General features: G+C 42.3%; 1 protein-coding gene across 3 annotated transcripts in view; it reads right to left on the bottom strand.

The window, feature by feature from the left end:
- unc5a (unc-5 netrin receptor A) overlaps positions 1–22550 on the bottom strand; it is a 361826-nt gene that overhangs the window by 207863 nt on the left and 131413 nt on the right. The window lies entirely within an intron of this gene.

Genomic DNA, 22550 nt, shown 5'->3' with positions numbered 1-22550 from the left:
GACTGACAAAGGGTGAGTGAGAGCCCTGAGCTTAAATAGGAGGGAAGCCAATCAGTCAACGAGCCGCAGCGGGCGCCAAACGGGCGGGGCCAATTGGGCTTGGCCAATTGGGCGGGGCCAATTCTGGAGAACTGACATTCGTGATAACTTCAATCGAGAAGTTTCCCAATTGGGAGGTTTTGAAGCATCCGAACCTAAACAAAACCTCACTCAAAAAAAGTTGTTTTACCCAATGAAAATTATCAGGGAGAGTAAATTTGTGGGGAAAAGTTAAATTGATGGGGTCCCTATCTAAAAAAATACTGAGTATTATGGGCAAAACAGTCCTAATGCAAATTAAACAACATGGATAAACGAATCGCCAGAGGGTGCCAGAAGATAATCAGCTCAACTAAAAATCTACAGGCGAGACAAAAATTGATTTTACATTCAAGATGTTATTCAGGACTGTAGGCTACCTCCTTAAAGATCTTTGCAATGGCAACTCCTCTGCGTGGCATTATTAAGTTAAACAGCTAGTGTTAGCATATTTTGACTAAACTTAGACCAGGTTGGTTGAGCTAAACACAATAGAATTTCTTTTACAACTAAATCCGTTCTATAAAAGACCAGATTCCTCCCGAAATCCAATGTCCAAAACAAAATGTTACGTTACATATATTCTTTTGGAGATGTGTAGAATAGAATGGAATAGAATATAATATACCTTTATTGTCATTGTTACAAAATGGGTTATTATATTGTGACAACAAAATTGGGCATGACACTCCAGTTTCACACATTCACAGTGAGGTAAAAAAAGCCAAGAAGATAAAGGAACAGAGAAGATAAGGTTATAAAACAAGGAGGATAAGGTTATAGTTTTAATTTACACAATATTTACACAAGAAATTTCGGCATGTAGGATGTTAAATACAGTTTGGTATCGTAAGGGTTTGTGCAGTTATAGCATCAGATCGTGGGGTTTGATTTCAAAAATAGATCTTAGGTGGTTATTCAACACAGTGATCACGGTATACGTAAGAAAACAGTGATGTTAACATCCTCTTCACCCATTTATAACAGGAGCTCATTGGCTTTTTTTTCTACCACAAGTTCCACAAACGCTGTCACTTGTCAAGTCACACTTAGTTTTATTGACCTTCATCACAAAAGGTCTCAAAAGACTGCAGCGCCCACAATGACAACATCCCCGGATATGAAACCTGCATGCGGGCAAGGAAAAACCCAAAATTCTCAGGCATATTTCTATGATTGAGGATAGGAAAGCATCTGTAAATATTCAACTTTGTTTTTTCAACTGTTTGGGCTCATATACCAATGGAACGGAACAAAATAAACACATGGCAGTGTTCGAGTTCGGAAAATGATAAAACATCGAAGCCCAGCAGAAATCAAAGATGGCAATTTTAGACAACAAAGATGAAAAACATTTACAGCTGAGATAAAAGCAATTAGGTATTGACAATATTGTTTTATTTCCAGGGTTGGGTAGGGTTACTTTAACTGGATTACTTTCAATTACTTTTGGATTACTCCAATACCAAATATGCCAATAAAAGACAAAATAAACTAAATATGAATCACATTACTAAATTTTGTGCAGGCTTGGGGAGTAACAGAATATATGGAACGGCAAAAATGATGTTGGCAAGGTGTTTGGATTTATTTTCATTTTGTTTCTGTCACATTTTATGTTAGTTTTGCCGGAGATCAAAGAGATCAAAGCCAGGAGAGAAAGCTTACCACGTGTTGTGAGTCATAATTTTATTCATATTTAGTTTCTTTTGTCTTTTATTAGCCTATTTGGTATTGGAGTAATCCAAAAGTAATTGAAAATAATCCAGTTAAAGTAACCCTACCCAACCCTGTTTATTTCCACGAAAAGGCCCATTTTTTTGTGGGTGTGTGAAAAGCAGTTTTTATCTATCAGTATGCCGGGGCACCCTAGTGTGCCGAAAGACCTTGTCTAGTGTGCCGCAGGAAATTCCCAATTTAATCTTGGCAAAAAAGCCGGTCATTTTTCAGTATCTTTACTATCTTCCAGTCGAAAGTCTGTCTCAAGATCGTTTGATTAAAAAAGGATGCCTTAACTCAAAAAAGGATGAGAAGCACCGTTCTACAGGGACTCTCCGGCTTGAGTGACATGGTGGTGTTTATATCATGGTGTCAAACAGGGGGCCCGCGGGCCGGATCCAGCCCACCAGTGGTTTAAATCTGGCCTGCAAGTGAGCAGTGAGAGAAGCGCAAGAGGAAAATGAGCTGTAGTTTTAAATATTTCCACGGGATGTCACTAAAGCCAGTTAACACTTGCAAAACAATTGTGGTGGTATTTCTCCATTTCTCTGACTTACTTCTTTTTTATTTATTTCTCCCTCTTTTACTTTCTTCTGTTGACACTCGCTCTCTCTTTTCTCTTTTCTCTATTTCTCTCTCACTCTTTAACTTTTTCTTTTTCTCTGGCTTGCTCTCTTTCTATTTTCTCTCTCTAATTTACACTTTAATTCTCTTTCTTTCTATTTTTCTCTTTCTTTCTCACCCTCTTTCTTTCCCTTTTTTGACCTCTCTCTCTCTCTTTCGCCTCACTTTGTCTTTTTTTCTCCTGACTATTTTTCTGTCGTTTAACTTCTCTTATTCTTTTTATCTTTCTCTTTTTTCACTTTCTTTTTCTCTCTATATTCATTCACCCCCTTCTTCTCCATTCATATCTCTATTCTGCTCTCTCTTTTTCTCTCACTGTTACTCTGTCTCCCTTGTTCTCCCTATCTGTTTATCGCTCGCTCTTTCCCTCCCTCTCTTTCTCTCTCTTTTTCTCCCGCTCTCTTTCTCTTCAACTTAGTAGTCCGGCCCCCGTGAGATTTTTTTTATAGCATTTGTGGCCCCCAGCTAAAACGAGTTTGACACTTCTGGTTTATATCATCACACTCAAAGGTAAAAATTCAAATCGCAAATAGCAGATGGACAGTGACGCTGATCCAGCGAGAGGGAAGGTGTGACACGGAGCGCAGTTGGCATTGACGGAGCTTGGCCCCGTGTGCTCTTGGCCGAGATTGGTCCATGTCTTCGCTCCGGCTCTTAATCACAGCCCTTTAAAAATCACTCTTGATGGACCGTTGGCCATAAATCCCGTCTCAGCGACTTGGCCGTTTCAAACAGTGTTATATGATCCCCTCTTCAACTGGGGTCCTAACTCCCTTCCTGTGTTCCGTGACAGCCGGTCAACATAAAAGCTCATATCGGATACACGCAGTCGATGCTTTACTCGCTGCTGCTCGAGGGTGCCTCGGCTGTCTTTTCGGAGCGCCAGAGCACAAATGACAACCGCGTTCCGAAAACGGATGCCAAACGTGACAAGGAAGCTTCCGAAGCAGCTCAGTCGCTAATTCTCTCTGACGATTCTCAAACTGGAACGAGTGGGTGAGGACATGACAAGATGTAATTTGGTTATTTCATCTAAAGTTGCTTCCAGCTGGACAATAGTGAAGACGGGGCGTGAGCCCCACCCCAGACATCTTTGTGAAAGCAGGCTCGGGTCCCCTGCCCATTCGTTTAGCCGAGCAATGGGGGTGTCTATGTTCCCTCCTGACAGCGCATTGTTAGAGTAAAGGGAAAGAAAGGGTTGAGGGGAAATATGTGATTGATCTTTAGACTCGAAAAACTGAACCAACCCACTCTCTCAATCACTCAGAGGGCCCCACACATATTGGCCAAACCCCAATTCTAATCATGAGAAGGTTTTTAAGGACTGTGCTGACAGCAAAAGCTGTCTGATTGTAGCTCCTGTTGTTCTTGATGTTTTTTCCTGCATATGTTTCTTGACCTCTTAAGACCTTTATTTGAAATATTTAATTGTATGAAAATAATAATCATAGTGGCAATCACTATTAAATGAGAAGGAATAAGAATTAACATGAATTTGAGAATATATGTAACGTAATATTTTGTTTTATGATTTAGATCAGGGGCAGCACGGCGGCACAGTGGTTAGCGCGTGTGCGGCACAGTTCTAAGGTCTTGGGAACCTCCTGTGTGGGTTAAATCCAGCTACCGGACTTACTGTGCGGAGTTTGTATGTTCTTCCCGTGATTGCGTGGGTTTCCTCCGGGCACTCCGGTTTCCTCCCACATTCCAAAGACATGCATTTCAGGTAGATTGGCCGGTCCAAATTGTCCCTAGGTGTGAATGAGCGAGCGAGTTGTACGTCCCTGTGTGCCCTGCGATTAGCTGGCAACCAGTTCAGGGTGTCCCCTGCCCACTGCCCGATGATTGCTGGGATGGGCTCCAGTACCCCCGCGACCCTACTGAGGATATGCGGTGCAGCTCATGAGATGAGTTGAGATTTAGATCAGATTGTCAGTATCCAGTACAAAATAATTCTCAAGGGTGCCAAGAGGCAGACAAACTGGATCTTTGGATGTTCCTGCCTGCATATGTTTCTTTTCCCTTCAATACCAGTCTTTGAAATTGCTAAATGAATGAACAAAACAATTGCGTCATCGCGGTAATCATGTTTGAATGAGGAGGAACAATACATAACATGAATTGAAGGATATATGTTATAGTTGGCTTGATGGTTTCATCAAATTGTTAGGATCCAGAACGTCTTCCCCAACAGGCAGAACAACTAGAGGACCCCATACCTGTTCCTCATCACACACACCTGACTTCGATCAGGAAACCACTGTTTAGGGGCTGTGCCAACAGCAAAAGCTGTCGGGTTGTTGTTCAACTTGATGTTCCTGATCTTCTGCCGAAATTTACCTGTTGTCTATCTATTCTTGACTTCCCAACCTTTGTGTGTTTTTACCTGACTGTGTTTTATGTCTATCTTGCTTTCTTCCTATATTCAGCTCAGGGATGCTGCTGGAAATGTGAATTTCCCTTCGGGGATGAACAAAGTATCTATCTATCTATCTATCTATTCAATGTGCATAGCACTTTTTGTTGATTTCCTTTGCCCCTGATAAACGCTTGTCACTCAGCTTGTGTGTCAGCGCCTTGGTCCGCCTCCTCAAAACGCAACACATAGAAGAAGAGCAAAGAAAATAACCTCTTTATGATGCAGACACTCAAGGGGAAGCCAGTAAATCTCGAAATAAAACCCTTTGAGGATGGATATTAATTTACTCCCTTGAATCCAATAGGTCCGGCAGCGGCGGCATTAACGGCCAACTCCATCACTCCCCTTTCGGAAGAAGACGCCAGGACTCGTTTTCTCCTAATGAAACGCCAACGCTCGCGCTGACCTTCTGCTCCGTTCTTAGCATCGCAGATAATATTCAATAGCGCCGTAAACACAATCCTTGGACACAGATGTTTTCTATGGGTTCCTCCCCCGCAAAACATGAACTTCATGCCGAGTTTCTAATCCATCAGGACGAGATACAACCAGGCACACCACTGACATGGAACCCTATTAATGTTCCGTGTACATGTTTAACTCCTAATGAAAACTAAATGTGCTGTGTCCGATGAAGGACATGCATCGTTTGGTGACACCCGGCCGCTTTTCTATTTTCTGGGCCCATTATAGGAAAGCTTGTGTTCAATCAGGCTCCTTGTAATGACCATTTTCGTCTCCTGGAGGTGTCAAAGAGTTGACAAGTATTGAAACCTGTACCCAACAAAATAAATATCTAGAAACAGGGGTAGGAAATTGTATTCTAGGCTTTTTTCAATGTCTCCCTCCACCAACACAGATCCGGTTTATCAGCAAAAATTATCCTGTGAAGGAATCACTTGTGTTGGAGGAGAAAGACATTGACAACAAGAAAGACTATGGATCTCAAGGACTATGTCAAGTCGTATTTATTTGTAGAGAACCTAAAAAAAAGGCTCTAAGATCAGGCCCATCAGGGTTTTAATCTGACCCGAGAGACAACGCAAAGAGAAGTACAAGAGAAAAATGAGCTTCATCCCTATATATGTCCACTTGAAGTTGCCAAAGCCTGGCCAAGACACTCACAAAGCAACTGGAGCGATACTATTATTTCACTTTGTCTATTTTTCTCTCCCTCACTCTATCTGGTTCTCCTTTTCTCTGCCTCTCTTACACTCTCTCTTTCTCTGCTATATTTCTTTCTCTTTTTCTCTCATTTTCTGTTTTTTTTTCCTTTGCCTCTTTTTATCCCTCATTCTGTCTCTCTTTTTCTCTCTCGTTAGTCTTTTTTTTGTTTAGCTTTCTTTTTCTCTCACTTTGTCTATCTGTCTTTCTCCCTATCTCCCCTTTTTTTCTCTCAGTCCCTCTGTTTTTGTCTACATCTGTGTTGAAATTTGGCACTATTCTCCGCAACATTGTTGCCCTGACGCTGTGGTCAAGAAATATAGGGTTCACATTTTATGTGACGCACCCATGATTCTTTTTTTTAACGGCACAGTAGTAAATATGTGGTAATGTTTCGATTGGCAGCATGGCTGCGCAGTGGTGCCGCACATGCGCTAACCACTGCGCCGCCGTGCTGCCCACACTATATCTATTTATTTATAAAAACATATGTATTTATTAAGCCTCAAAATACAATCATATTATCATGTTTACTATAATTATTTTTCGCTGTGATCGTTTTTAGCGCTCAACAGTATCAAAAGTTCACCTCAAAATCAGTGGACCATGCTGACCTCGCACCAGCCAGCTCATAAACCTTCAAAATAAATTTAAGGCCCGACTGGCTTTCATGTTGATGGCCACGTCACAGTTTGAACTTCACATCCGAGGGTCACATTGAAATCTTCAACGTCCCTCGGACGCTCCCACTCGGCGCGAGCCCACGGGCGTTGCCTGCTAAGTCTTGCATTTAACTACGGGGTTAATGAGGTCAAACGCGTCATTTCTTTTGAAAAGTAAATTGTCGTTTTACGGGGGGGAAATTCTGGTCACGCGCGGTTTATATCAAACCCGTAATGAAGGGCTGATGTGTGGTAAATTGGCTTAGATTATTGTCATGACACAGTGTACTTCAAAGTCAACGTGCACGTGCAAAAGTGCGCACACAAACGGGCACGTGTGCACAATTTCAACACGCTGGGAGTATCAGACACTTAACAGAGTCCTTGCAGGTCAATGCAGAAATCAAATAGACATACAGCAGCACTGCATCACTTTTCGCCAACGCCATTGGCTCCGACTGCATTCTGAATCGATCCACTTGCTAGCTTGTTACCCGAGCGCAAAGAGGTGCTAAATACAATACATCAGCAACAAAGTATTTTGCGTGCCCAAAATCTTACAAAATTCGACTTGGGCAGTGTTGGCGTTAATCTCCAGTTATGTCTCTAAGATGCCTGTCTACTATTGAATGCTGGTATGTTATTGGTTTGGATCACTCAATCATGAAACTGTGGATATTGTCATGAACCGGAACAGGATCAGAACCCAAATGTGTGACGTTTCTCACACAAGCTTTTATTTTACGGGAAATGGGGAGTCATGCAGGTTAGGCAGCAGTCTGGTGTGGAAAGACAGGAAGCCAGAGACCAACAAGATCGATACCAATTGCCCGGGCAGATATCAGACAGGTGGGGTCGATACCGGACAGGACGGGACAGACGGGATTGATATTGAAACAGGATATTGAAATAAAACAAGACAAACTAGACGGAAACGAAAACTGGAACCGATACTAAACAGGACAACATAAATGGGAACAATACCAGACAGGAAATACCAACAGGAAACAGGACCGAGTCAAAACCCACGTGTTCATTGACGGACTGACAAAGGAAGAGTGAGAGCACTGATCTTAAATAGATGGAAAGCCAATCTGTCAACGAGCCGCAGCTGGTGCCACACGGGCGGGGCCAATTGGGCGCCATGGCAACCGTGACAGATATGTTATTGGATTAATTACCTCCCACAATGTCATATCTTTCAACCTCAACCAATGGCTCCCCTTATTAATGATTGCAATTCCCCTTTTTGAGTGATAAAAATCCTTACAATCACAGTGCAGCCCTTATACACTCACAGCAAGACAGACCACATAGAATACAGTGACAATCTGGAGCAATCTATGATGACGTTAAGTGCTAACGGTGACTGAGAGGATCAGGATTAGAGCTAAAATGTGCAGGACAAGATCAGTCTAACAAAAACAAGTTAAAAAAAAAACAGGTTTTTTTTTCCTGTACAAAAATTATTATGAGGTGTATTCAATTTGGAATGGTCAAAAACGTATAAAATACAGGAACAATGTTCATTTCAGTCCAGACATACACAATCAGACTCTAGTCTGCTTTGTTTAAATCCTTTGATAATCTCATCTCATCTCATCTCATTAGCTACACCGCTTATCCTCAGTAGGGTCGCGGGGGTGCTGGAGCCCATCCCAGCAATCATCGGGCAGTGGGCAGAGGACACCCTGAACTGGTTGCCAGCCAATCGCAGGGTACACGGGGACAGACAACTCACTCACTCATACCTAGGGACAATTTGGACCGACCAATTCACCTGAAATGCACTGTATTATTGTCCTGTATTATTAGCTATGGGTCTGAAGATGGATGGATGATAGTTCGTGTATTTTTGCCTAATATTCAAATCCATGTTTTTTTTTTTTTACTGAATAAAAGTTTTTTTGTACCACTCCGAGCCTATAAATATTACACAATGTCCCTTTAAAAGCTTCTCCCCTTATTAGAACAAAGTTGACTTAGGGTCATCCAGCCAGTCTGACAGTAGGTGTGCTCTGGAGGACGGCAATGTCCTGTATCCTAACAATTTCAAGGATTTTAGCTTGGGTACCCAGAATTTAGATCACACTGGCTAATCATAAGGATGGGACGATAAGCTTTGGTCACGATTCAATTCCATCGATTTGTATCATGATTCTCAAAAATTTCGATTCTACAAATGTTGCAATTCTATGTAATTGATGATTGAGATTTAATTATTTTTCCTAAAAAACAAGCAACATAAAGTTCAAGTAATAAAAAGTGTTTTTTGGTGCCATCTTTCTTCGTATTGTCCCGATGTGTCTCTACCACAAAAATCTTTTGACAGAGATACTCCGAAAATACTACCAAATTATTACAAAACTAAATATCATGTATTGCTTTAAAACAGGAGCCTACTATAGTATTCTGCTTTAAATTTAAAATTGAAAAATACTATTGAAATAGCATTTATTAATACTACAGTATTATTATAATAAAAATACTACCATAGGAATACTACACCTGAAACACTACAAAAATATAACAACAGTAATAATACCAAATTACAAAATAAATACAACAAAAATACTATGAAAATACTACAAAAATATTCAAACAGTACTACTATGGTGTCACGGTTGCCATGGCGCCCAATTGGCCCCGCCCATGTGGCGCCAGCTGCAGCTCGTTGACAGATTGGCTTTCCGTCTATTTAAGCTCAGTGCTCTCACTCTTACTTTGTCAGTCCGGCAACAAACGTCTGCCCCACAAGACATGGGTTTTGACTCGGTCCTGTTTCCTGTTGGTACTTCTTGTCCGGTATTGTTCCCGTTTATTTTCTCCTGTTTGATATCGGTTTCCAGTTCCTTTCCCGGCTAGTTTGTCCTGTTTAATTTCGATATCCTGTTTTGATATCAATCCTGTCCGTCCCGTTGTTTAATATCGGTTTCCAATTTCGTTCCCGTCTAGTTTGTCATGTTTAATTTCGATATCCTGTTTTGATATCAATCCTGTCTGGTATCGACCCTATCCGTCCGATATAGAATTTAGAGTAGGCCTGTTTTGTTCATATTTACTTTATACGAAATGCATTGAATTACTTGTTGTCACGGTTGCCATGGCGCCCAATTGGCCCCGCCCATGTGGCGCCAGCTGCGGCTCGTTGACAGATTGGCTTTCCGTCTATTTAACCTCAGTGCTCTCACTCTTCCTTTGTCAGTCCGTCAACAAACCTCTGTCCCGCAAGACGTGGGTTTTGACTCAGTCCTTTTTCCTGTTGGCATTTCCTGTCCGCATTGTTTCCGTTTATTTTGTCCTGTTTAATATCGGTTTCCAGTTCCGTTCCCGTCTAGTTTGTCCTGTTTAATTTCGTTATCCTGATTTGATATCTATCCTGTCTGTCCCGTCCTGTCTGGTATCGACCCCATCCGTCCAATATCTGCTCGGGCAATTGGTATCGATCTCGTCGGCCTCTGGCTTCCAATACTTCCACGCGGCCTAACATGCATGACTCCCCATTTCCCGTAAAATAAAAGGCTTGTGTGAGAAACGTCACGCATTTGGGTCCCGCTCCGGTTCATGACACTATGGATATACTTGATTAATAATCCTAGATAAATACAACCAATTATACCACTATGAAAATAGAACAAAAATTTCATTTAAATCCTAAAGCAATACCACTATGGAAATACCCCATAAATACAACAGAAATTCAACCGAAAATACAACTATGCAAATACTACAAAAATAAAACTGAAATACTAAAATAACCCCGCTATGGAAATACAACCAAAAATATTTTACCTAAACACAACATCAAATACCACTACCAAGATTCAAAGTGTTTATTGTCATATGCACAGTAAAGAACCATGATTCCCTGCACAATGAAATTCTTACTTTGCTGTCCACACAGTTGCCAGCGTAATAGAACTCTGAAAATTATATACATGTATATAATACTATAATACAAAAATGCTGTTACACAAATATTATAACACAATTACTACTAAATACATCTACAGTTATATTACAAACCAAAAGCACAAAAGATCTGTGGTCATGTTCGTGGTTTCACCGCAGTGGAATACAGGTTTGCGACAAAGTCTGCCGACAGTTTTGGTCATGTCTAGCACCGTCTTCCTGGAAACTGAACAAAAAACAAATTTGTTCATACTTTGGATTTAAAATGTCCACTTCTGTTTGCTTTCCTTCATTTTTACATACCGGATATGACGTCACCAAAAATCTACTCCGCGGAGGAACGTCGATTCGGAAAATCGCCAAAAATGCAATCACGATATACAGTGGAACCTCGGTTTTCCAACGCCTCTCAGTTCGAACAAATCGGTGTTTGACCCAAAATTTCGAGAAATTCTTGCTTCGCTGTTCGGTCAAAAATTCAGAGTTCGAACGCCGGTAATGCGTGAGTATGTACGCTAGAGTGCGATGCTGAGCGGCGTACGGGTGTAGATCGTGTAGATCGCCCCCACCCCTCGTAACAAACTGTTATCACATGCGCACTTGCCTCTTTTTGCTTTCGCTTTTAATATCGGTGAACGGAGTGTTTTAGCCCCTAACTATGCCTCCGAAGAAGGTAGGTGCAAGCAGGACAGGTGAAAAAAAAAAAGATGTTCGTACAACTATTGCCTTTAAGAAAGACATTGTAGCTAAATATGAAAGAGGTGTGCGAGTTTCCGATCTTGCTAGGGGGAAATACAGCATGCGCCTTCTGCTGACCACCACAAAGGTAATAAATCCTATTGTCACGAGGTAGACTGGACCAGAACGGAGGCAGGAAGGGAGAACTCAATTGCGTTGACGATCAAAACTTTTATTTGGCAAAATAAAAATCGTCTAAAACTCAGGGACAGAACAGATCAAAAACAGGCTTTAACTAAAAACGTGCAAACACAGGTTTCTTCCGACTCAAACAAAACAGGACAGGGCAAAATAGAACGGGAAATGCAGACAGAAAATGCAATGAGCCACCCCCCGCAAAACCCCCAACCCCCCTTAAGAAGCAAACGTGCAAATTAGGCGATCTGCTTCAGCTGTTGCCCAGGGGGCGGGGCCAGCCGGTTGCCACGGCGACCATGCTGGACACAACACCTATTCATAATTCTTTTCTTTATATATTTTTTTTACACGTTCGTGTTAGCGTAATCTTTCGTACGGAAGATTACGATAACGCGAACGTACGATTAGCCTGGGTTAGCTTTATGATTCGAGGTAAACATTCAGGGTGTTGGAACGGAACCCCCTTTCCAATAAAGCGCTAGCCACTTGTGGTGCTAAATGACTTGTAAACGACCTGATTTTTTTATTTTTACACGTTCATGTTAGCGTACTCTTTCGTACGGAAGATTACGACAACGCGAACGTACGATTAGCCTGGGTTAGCTTCGTTTACGTTAAACATTCATGTAGACATTCAGGGTGTTGGAACGGATTAAAACGATTTACATTATTTTTACTGGGAAAAAATGATTTCCGTGATCCAACAAATCGGTTTTCGAACAGGGTTCTGGAACGGATTATGGTCGAGAACCGAGGTTCCGCTGTATACATGAATTGATATTCTGTCCCACCCCTAGCTAATCACCATATGTCTATCCCCCACTAAACGCCAACTTCACATTGCAATCAACCACCACAGAGGAGATTAATGTCATATCCCGGGGGTCTACTGTATTTTCTTGATAGGACATTCTGGTCCACGGTTTACATCAGCCGGTTTTCAGACGACAAGAACTACGTTCCGTGCCAAGCGAAAGAGGGATGCGACATACAGACTTGATATCGGTGCGCAGCTGCTCTTCCCTCAAGAGACATTTGGACTGACCTAAAATATCCAAAAGAGCCCACACACCATCGCAACAAGGGTGCACCAGCTGCCAGTGTTCTAAGCCATCATGTCCGCGGCAGATTTTCCCTCGGCGCATCGGGCCACGGCATCTCCTCGGTCCAGATGACCGAGTCAACTGCCCGGTGAGGCGCTGACTAAATGCACGAGAGATCGAGTGGAAAAGGAACGGAAACGACAAAACAAGAAACACTTCAACTTCTCTGTTGATGTTTTATCATCAAAGAGGAAAAACAATGGCTAGAGGGTGGCTGCATATTGGGGTTTCTTTCTGATGAGATCACAAGCAATTAGATAATGAGGAAGCTTTTGAACATGGCAAATATTAGCATCTTAGCTTAAGGTTGCGTTACATTATATATGGGACTGTTAAAAAGCATATTTTGTGCAAGAACACAAAAGTGCGCCATATTATCCGGAGCACCTTATATACTGAAAAATGCAATGGCATACCTGTCAAGCTCCAGGGCTCCATGCCCTTACAAACTGTCGTATTTTCCCTTACAAAATACAAAATGATCTTACACCAAACATGTTTATTTATGTAGTTGAACATGTTATATTGTACATGTGTTTCGTTTTATCATATATATTGTTAATTAACATTTTGTTGTGAGATACTGAGTTTCTCGACATGAATGAGGTTTATTATAAAAAAAGGTCAAAAATTAAGTAACATGGACGTTCACTGTAGAAGGAAAAAAATAAATGCAAATAAAATTAAGTCGAATAATACACTTTCGTATTCAAATTATTAATTCACTTTCTGCATTAAGGGCAGCACGGCGGCGCAGTGGTTAGCGCGTGTGCGGCACAGTTCTGAGGTCTTGGGAACCTCCTGTGTGGGTTCAAATCCAGCTACCAGACTTCCTGTGCGGAGTTTGTATGTTCTTCCCCGTGCTTGCGTGGGTTTCCTCCGGGCACTCCGGTTTCCTCCCAAATTCCAAAGACATGCATTTCAGGTGGATTGGCCGGTCCAAATTGTCCCTAGGTGTGAATGAGCGAGTGAATTGTCTGTCCCTGTGTGCCCTGCGATTGGCTGGCAACCAGTTCAGGGTGTCCCCTGCCCACTGCCCGATGATTGCTGGGATGGGCTCCACCACCCTCGCGACCCTACTGAGGATGAGCGGTGCAGCTGATGAGATGAGATGAGATTTTCTGCATTAAATTATCGTTGGTAATATACTGATTAAAAGGGATCACCACAAACCTGTCTTTTTTCATTTTCTCCTTTTATACTTCCTTTTTTTCTTAACTTCTTTATATCATTCGTAATATAATGCATCAAAGTAAGTGAGCCATTTGAGAGCCGGCTCTTTAATGAGTTGCGCCGAAAAAGCTGGTTCTCTAAAAAGAGTAAGACTACACAACTCGAACTCGAGATCGGCGTTCAGACGAAAACTCGAACCGCGAGACCAAAACAACAATGGCGGATCTGCCTGACGAAAAGTTTGGAGTGCGGTAAATCTTTGTTAAAAAATGATAATGACAATTTCGTGTCAAAAAGGTTGCGTCCCAGGGACGCAGGGACGCGGGCAAACGAGAACACTGGTACCATAGTAACAGCTGTGCCCCTTGAGTTTTGATAACAAAAAAAGCTCTTATCTCAAATAAATGTTTTACTTTGTAATATATTTATCTTTATGGAGAAAGACCTGAGTATGTTGAACACAAATCCTGTAAGTACATAACTGCTGCCTCAGCGAAGTCTGGTATAATGCAATTGACTGATTTTTATTTTAAATTTTTTCACAGAATAATGCGCTTCGAACAGAGTATCATCGAGAAAACCGCTGCATGATCTACATCACAAGGATAAGCTTCGGCTACAACACATGCTTTATGACACCCTCACGATCCTTTCCGAAATTAATGCAATTACAGTCCCGATCCAGAATAATCAACCGTTTCATGTCCGCTGTCATAAAACACAAAGCTGCCATAAAAGTGCGTTTGGTGAGATGAACCGGCTCTCCGCTTGCTTTTAAATCCCTGAATCCATCCGCTAAGCAATCAGCCTGGATATCGAAGCATGAGGAAGAGGAAGGCTGTTATGTTAAGTTTAAAAATAGTCAAAATAAATAAGCGGATGACAGCGTAAACAATACGGGAGATAAAACGTCAAAAGAGGAACAAAAACGAGATGTTAAAAAAGCCACATATAATAGAGTTCACAGTTGAAGAATGACAAATATTTACCGTCGGATAACAAAATCTTAATGACAAAAATAAGCAAGGCTGTAGAAAACGAGCATTTTGTGCAAACATACGCTCCACATTAAAGATATTCTCATTTCCACGCAACCAGAATTCATTCATCCCTCTGTTTTTTTTCCTTGTATCACAGAACACACCATGACAAACACATATCAAGATGATAATTGGTTCATTCCCTGCCACAATGGATCCCAGCTCGTCAATAATACAGTGGGGTGACTAGGGGGAAGCTAGGGCAATCCTGTTCTATCTTTGTGAAAGAAGGCTTCTGGCTTTTACTCTCTCCCCTCCTCCTTCATGTATCTGAGGAATGGGCAAGTCTTCCTCTCCTCGTCAATGTGCATTGCTAGAGTAGGGGCAAAAAGGAGGGGAAGTAATGGGATATAGCATTGTATTCAGATAACTGAACAAGACGCCTCTCGCAATCACATCCTCTAGTGGGTGCCAAAAGGCAAAATGACTGGAGGACTCACACCTGAACATCATTACCCAACCCTGTCTCTTATCAGGGGAGGGGTGTTTAAGGACTGTGTCGACAGCAGAGGCTGACAGAAGAAGTCCTAAAAGGAACAATTTAAAATTTGTCATCTCTCATATAAACAAAGCCGCAATGATTGATTTACAGTAGGCCACCGATGTACATCTGTCCCAAAACCCAGGTACCCTGATAAAAAACCCAACTTCCTCCAGAGGGTGCTAACAAGCAGACAGACAAGAGGACCACACACCGGTTGATCATTACCAGCAGCCAACTTTAATCGGTAGAGGGGTATTAACGACTGTGCTGACAGCAGAAGTTGTCGGGTCATACCTTGCTTTTTTGAGATTCCTGCCTGCGTATGTTTCACGACCCCTGGGTACCATTCTGTGATCGATTCTGTACTTACTGAGCTACGCCGACCATGACTTTTGGTTCCAGACTGTTTTGTGTTTATCTTTTTTTCTTTCTGTTCTTAAATGAGTGGAGTGTTTTTGTTAATTACATTTGTCCCCAATAAACGCTTGTCACTGAAAACTCAAGTGTCTGTAGTTGGGTCAGCCTCTCCATAATATAACGTAATGAATATGTATGGTACTATCTGTGCACTTTTACTTGATGTTTGTATTGAGTTATTTATGGGTATTGGGTTTTAAGTCGATAATTGTTGAGGATATTTATTCTGTGGATCTTTGATCACAACATTGATAACAATGAAAAAAAGACAATTCTAATTTTAATTATTACCCGCACCTGATTCTAATCAGTTGTAGGGCATTTAAGGACTGTGCCGACAGCAAAACTCGACGAGAGGTGTTGGACCATTTGCATTTCACCCACGAGTTTTTAACGGACTATGTTTTGTTTTTATAGTTTTCCTGCTTACTATGCGGGGAAATTTTTGATAATCACCTTTGCCCCCAATGAACCTTTGGTGCTCAGCTCGTGTGTCTACGCTTGGGTCGACCTGCCCAAAGCCCAACACGTAGGACGCAATGTTAGGATCCAGCACGCCACCTTCCTCCAGGGGTTGATTGGAGGACCCAACACATATTTAATCAGAAAAGGGGTATTTAAGGACTTTGACTAAAGCAAAAGCTTGCCTTTTAGATGTTCCTACCTGCGTATATTTCTTGATTGCTTTATACCTGTCTATGATGGAACCTGGATCTTCTCAACGTTGCTAGTCGTGAGCTTTTGCGTTTTTTGTTGATGACCTTTCCCCCCGATAAACTCTTGTCGCTCAGCTAAAATGTCTGCGTCCCCAAAATTTACCATGGATAGCAGGGTTGGATAGGGTTACTTTAACTTGATTACTTTCAATTACTTTTGGATTACTCCAATACTCAATATGCTAGTAAAAGACAAAAGAAACTAAATATGAATAAAATTATGACTCACAACACGTGGTAAGCTTTCTCTCCTGGCTTTAATCTCTTTGATCTCCGGCAAAACTAACATAAAATGCAACAGAAACCAAATAAAAATAAATCCAAACAGCAGCGGTTTTCTCGATGATACTCTGTTCATCATTTTTGCCGTTCCATGTATTCCGTTACTCCCCAAGCCTGCACCAAATTTAGTCATTTTATTCATATTTAGTTTCTTTTGTCTTTTATTAGCATATTTGGTATTGGAGTAATCCAAAAGTCATTGAAAGTAATCCAGTTAAAGCAACCCTACCCAACCCTAATGGATAGCAACATGGACTCGAACAGGAAACATGGAAGATGCTGGCCTTGGAAAGAATCAATCACTGATGGAGGCCTTAGTGAGACATTAAATACACATCTAGCCCAGGATCATGATCGCGTTTGTGTCATTGGCGGAAGGTGGTGGAGATAAAACATCGGAGAAGATATCAAGATTGCCGCGTGAAGGACAGAAGGACGGGGATGTGGTGGGGGCGGAGAGAAGATAGACTCTTCCAACTCGTTATTGCAATTTCCCTCCATTCGAATGAAAGGGAAATTGGTGGCTAGGCATGCACGGCGACTCGGGGCCTGTACATCTGCGCGCATTCATTAATTCTCCATTCTAATGACGCACTGTAGGTGCCGGTGTGCGATGACAGTATTTCCATGACAGATGTGCTCCAGAGACTCGGGTCACATCATCAACGCTCACAAGTGGCAAAAAAACCCTAAACTCACATAAATCACCTGGCGGGCGACGTTGGCGGTGATTAAATAGCGTTTGTGGCTGTGTCAAATGGTGCGTCCAAAGGTAAAGGATTGAGCTGTTGGTTTTGTAAATAAAGTTCGCCGTGCGATTAATGAGCCCCGTCGCTTTTGAAACGGGAGAGACCTCGCCACTGCTCATTGGAGCTTGTTCATTTGCCTCTCGCTGTCATGCTTTTGACGGAACGTCGCAGCGGGTAGCCACAGGCCCCGCTCACTGGGCGTCATTTTAAAAGTATCGTTTTTCTCGAAAACTGTGAGACACCCTTTTAGGATGTTCTGACGGGGGGAAAAGACAGTGTTTTGAGTCTCATGTTAGGAAGGTTGCTTGAGCGTTAGGGCAAGTCTGTATGAGAAGGAGGGTTCAGAGAGCGAGAGAGAGAGGGAAAAGAGAGCGAGACTGAGAAAGAAACAGATAGTGGATGAGAGAATCACTGAGAAGAAGAGAGAGAAAACAGAGAAACAAAAACACGGACAAAAAAAAACCCAGAAAGCCATAGACAGACCGAGAGCGAGACGCAGATAAAAAGAGAGAGAAACAAAGAGCTTGAACAAGAAACGCATAGAGAAAAAAAAAGCCAGAGAGAGAGAACAAGAGACAAAAAGACAGAGAGGGAAACGGAGAGAGATTGTGACAGGCAATGGGAGACGGAGAAAAACAGAGCGTATGTGAGGAGGAGAAAGAGAGAACAAGAGAAAGCAAAAAAGAGGGAAAGAGACAGGCAGAGAGTAGAGCGAGAGCCAAAGAGAGGGGTCCGTTATAGGAAGAAAAAAAAAGTGATATAGACGGTTTGAGAAATGGAGCTAAATGGAGTGAGAGTGAGAGACAAATAGAGTGTACAGTAGGGAGACGATTAAGAGACATAGAGAAAGAGTGCAAGAGAAATAGAGAGAAACACAGAAAAAGAGGGTTGGGATGACGAAGAATAGGACAGAAGAGTGTGAAGGGCAGAAGGAGAGAGAGAGAGAGAGAATGTGAAAAAGTAAAATGGAAAGAGAGATAAGGTCGGGAGTAAGAAGAATAAGAAGAAATAATCTAGATGGACAGATCGACAGAAGGTAAACGTGTGTGAGAGAGAGAGAGAGAGAGAGAGAGAGAGAGAGGGAGAGAGAGAGGGAGAGAGAGAGAGAGAGAGAAAGAGAGGGGAATGAAGCAGAAATAGAGAATCAGAAAGAAGGATCATGAAACATAGAAAGAGAAAGTAAATAGGAATGGAAGTAAAATTAATGAGATAAAAGGAAAAAGCAAAAGAGGAGAGAGAAAGATGGAGGGAAAGGAATGATATTGAGGGAGAGAGGGAGACATAAAGTGAGAAAATACAAAAATACAAAGAGAGAGAGACAAGGTCGGGAGTAAGAAGAATAAGATAAAATAATTGATATGGACAGATGGACAGAAGGTAAAAGTGTGTGTAGGAGAGAGAAAGAGGGGGAATGAAGCAGAAATAGAGAATCAGAAGTTTCACATAACAGAGAATGAGAAATGGAAGTAAAAAGAATGTGATAAAGGAGTGAGATGGACAAAAAGAAAGAGAAAGATGGAGGGAAATGAATGATATGGAGAGGGGGAGAGAGAAAGAGAGAGAAAGAGTGAGATGATTGAGATGGAGAGATTGAGAGTCTCAGGAAGGAAACAGACAATGATACAATATGAGAGACAACAATTGCAGTATAAGTAGGAACGTATGAGGTATATTTTGTGTATTTAAATCAAAACATGAGAGGGAACTTATAAAAGGTTGGACAAAAAGAGACAGGGGAAAAGGAGAAAAAAAACAAGGGAGACGGGATAAACAAGCCGGAAAATTGCAGGAGAAACACAGGATAGCTAGTGAATCTTAGCAAAGAAGAGACAGTAAGTGAGATAGAAAGACAAAGAGAAAGACAAAGAGAAAGACAAAGAACGAGGGAGAAGACAGAACACAAAAATTAGAGGGAACGAAAGAGAAACAAACATAAAATATACAGCGAGATTGCTAAGAACAGAGGGAGAGTGGTTCTCAGTAGAAGTGGATCGAAAGAGAGAATGGATTAACTAGCGCATGTGTGAGTCAACAGCTGGCAGTGTCAATTTGTGCAGCGTACGTATCGGCGCTAACCCGAGCAGGTTCGTTTCCTTCTTAGTTGGAGGTGTCTCAAAGCTAATGGCGGAGTCATGAATGAAAGCCACTCTTTTAGTCCCTCTCCCTACATCGGCCTGCTACTGCATCCTGCCTGCCAGGTAGAAGTGTGGACCAATTAGATGCACCCACCCCTACCACAGACTAAAGATGACAAGGGCAAACAGGAAGCGCAGTGCGGTGTGGATTGCTTTTTCATCTACAGAAGAGGAAAATGCCAGGTGGAATTCGTGTGGTGAAGTAGTTTGCTACTGTGGCAACAACAGCAAATTGCATAAACACTTGATAAGAGAGAGTAACTAGCTGCAACCACAAATGTAAAAATGTTACTGCTCCTGAACAAAAACCGATGTCCCTATGGCAACAGTGGCCAATGAGAGACAATTGATTCTTTATTTGCATCAATAACTCTTTTTATAAAACATTGTGCAGTGGAAGGTATTTTATTTGTTTTCTTGACACGGATTGTCACAGTTGCCCATGGCACCCAATGGGCCCCACCCATTTGGCGCCAGCTGCGGCTCTTTGACTGATTGGCTTCCCTCCTATTTAAGCTCAGTGCTCTCACTCACCCTTTGTCAGTCCGTCAACGAACCTCTGCATCCGCAATACGTGGGTCTTGACTCTGTCCGGTTCCCTGCATGTGTTTCCTGTCCGGTATCATTCCTGTCTATTTTGTCCTGTTTAATATTGATCTCCAGTTTTGTTCCCGGCTATTTTGTCCTATTTAATTTCGATCTCCAGTGTCCGGTATCGTTTCTGTCTATTTTGTCCTGCTTGTTATCGGACTCCACTCTCCAGTGCCTGATATCAATCCTGTCTGTCCCGTCCTGTACGGTATCGACCCCATCTGTCCAATATCTGCTCGTGCAATTGGTATCAATCTTGTCCGCCTCTGGCTTCTTGTCATTCCACGCCAGACTGCTGCCTTACGTCTTCTGCCCAACAATAGCCGAATCACTGGCGTTTGGGTTAACGTGCATAACTACCGTAAAATAAAGCTTGTGTGAGAAACATCACGCACCTGGGTCCTCCTCCTGTTGCGGTTCTTGACACAAATATACAGTATCGGTATTTTAGTTAAATTGTTGCTTTTTTGGTGAGAATTTCTTGGCTTTTTTCCTGAAACACTTGTAAGAGAAATATTTTTATACTGATAAAGTTTACATTGTAGTTATTCAATACATAGTGAAATCTTTTAGTGCCTGAAATATTTGTGCTGTGTTTATAAAAATAGAAAGTAATGTATGGGGGGAAAGGGTTCAAATATTCAATCATTAAGCAAAAAGTCGGTATCGGATCGCTATCGATCGATAATACCATGTATTTACTCGGATTGGGTGGGATCTACAGCACGGCGGCGCAGTGGATAGCGCGTGTGCGGCACAGTTCTAAAGTCTTGGGAACCTCCTGTGTGGGTTCAAATCCAGCTACCGGACTTCCTGTGCGGAGTTTGTATGTTCTCCCCGTGCTTGCGTGAGTTTCCTCCGGGCACTCCGGTTTCCTCCCACATTCCAAAGACATGCATTTCAGGTGGATTGGCCGGTCCAAATTGTCCCTAGGTGTGAGTGAGCGAGCGAGTTGTCTGTCCCTGTGTGCCCTGCTATTGGCTGGCAACCGGTTTAGGGTGTCCTCTGCCCACTGCCCGAAGATGGCTGGGATGGGCTCCAGCACCCCCGCGACCCTACTGAGGATAAGCGGTGCAGCTGATGAGATGAGATGGGTGGGATCCAACATTACTAGTACTGCCAACCCGTCTTTCACGAAAACTACACTGGCACATACCCAAAATGATGTCGTTCTCATGATCCCACCCTTGTTTTGAGATAATTAACGAATAAGAGTTCATCTCATAGTCCAGTTCCGCCATTTTTCCACGGCCACCGCTTCCTTCCTGCTTTAGCAATCCGTGTCCTCAAGCCGAAGTTGATTCACTGGCTGCGGCTCGGAACGAACCCCGCTATAAATATTCCGTTTACGATGCCTTGGCTCCGGTCTCTATTCTGTCGTCTTTATTAAAGTGCAGTGAGATTAATTAGCGTTAGGGTAGACTGAGTAAAGGATGCCTTTTTCCAAAACTCCTAGCGAGTTAACAATGTCGCGCGGAGCAAAAGGACAAATTTGAGATTTGGCATCTGCCGTATGGGTATTGGAGCGTTGATTGATTCACAGTAGAACCCTGGGATACGACATGAATCCGTTCTGAAGGTGGGGATGTCAAAATCAAATTGCCATATGGCCCGGGATAAAAAAAACCTAGGATAATAATCTAATAGTCTCAGGACTAGAACGGAAACAGGACCCAATTGCGTAACGTTTCTCACAAGTTTATTCAGATAGCTCACTAGACGCGGGAAGCAAGTCGCTCTAGCAATCGGATTGTGATCCGAATACGGAAGTGGATCTTCCGTAGCGGGCGATGGCGGGTGTCAGGGACGGAAAAACAGGGCGCTAGCCGGGACAGGGTCGAAAAAGGCTTCCTTAGTATACACTGAGGTTTGCAGACGGACTGACAACAGGGGACGGACAGGACTGGGTTCAAGAAGTGACAGGGAGCCATTTAGAACCAGCGGCGGTTTGTGCCAAATGAGCTGGCACAGGTGAGTCACATCAGTAATCATGACAAATACATTCTAAACCCTAGGTAAAAACATTAAAATTGTTAGGGCCCATCACAACAGTATCCTACAGAATTTTTCGAAAGACAGACAAACTGGAGGACCCTACACTTATTTTCATGAGAGGAGCATATAAAGACTGTACCTACAGAAGATGCTGCCACGGCGTTTCTTGCTTTTGTGTTTAAATATGTCTGCAAGCGTGTCTTTACCGGCCCCTTGATTCCTGTCTTTAAATGATCCTGGACTTCCTTAACTTTGGCCTTTGGGAGGTGTTTACAGACTGTATTGTGTGTATCATTGTTTCCCTTGTCACTCAGCTCATGTGTCTACGCCTACCTCAAAACCCCAAAACATATTAGATTTGAGTAAAAAAATAATATTAAATCAGTTCTACTTATATGTAATATGAATTTA

Source organism: Urocampus carinirostris, chromosome 9 (genome assembly GCF_059441175.1).
Source record: "Urocampus carinirostris isolate Australia breed hairy pipefish chromosome 9, RoL_Ucar_1.0, whole genome shotgun sequence".
Taxonomy (NCBI): domain Eukaryota; kingdom Metazoa; phylum Chordata; class Actinopteri; order Syngnathiformes; family Syngnathidae; genus Urocampus; species Urocampus carinirostris.
Note: the sequence above shows the minus strand (reverse complement) of the source record. Positions and strands in the feature narration are given on the sequence as shown.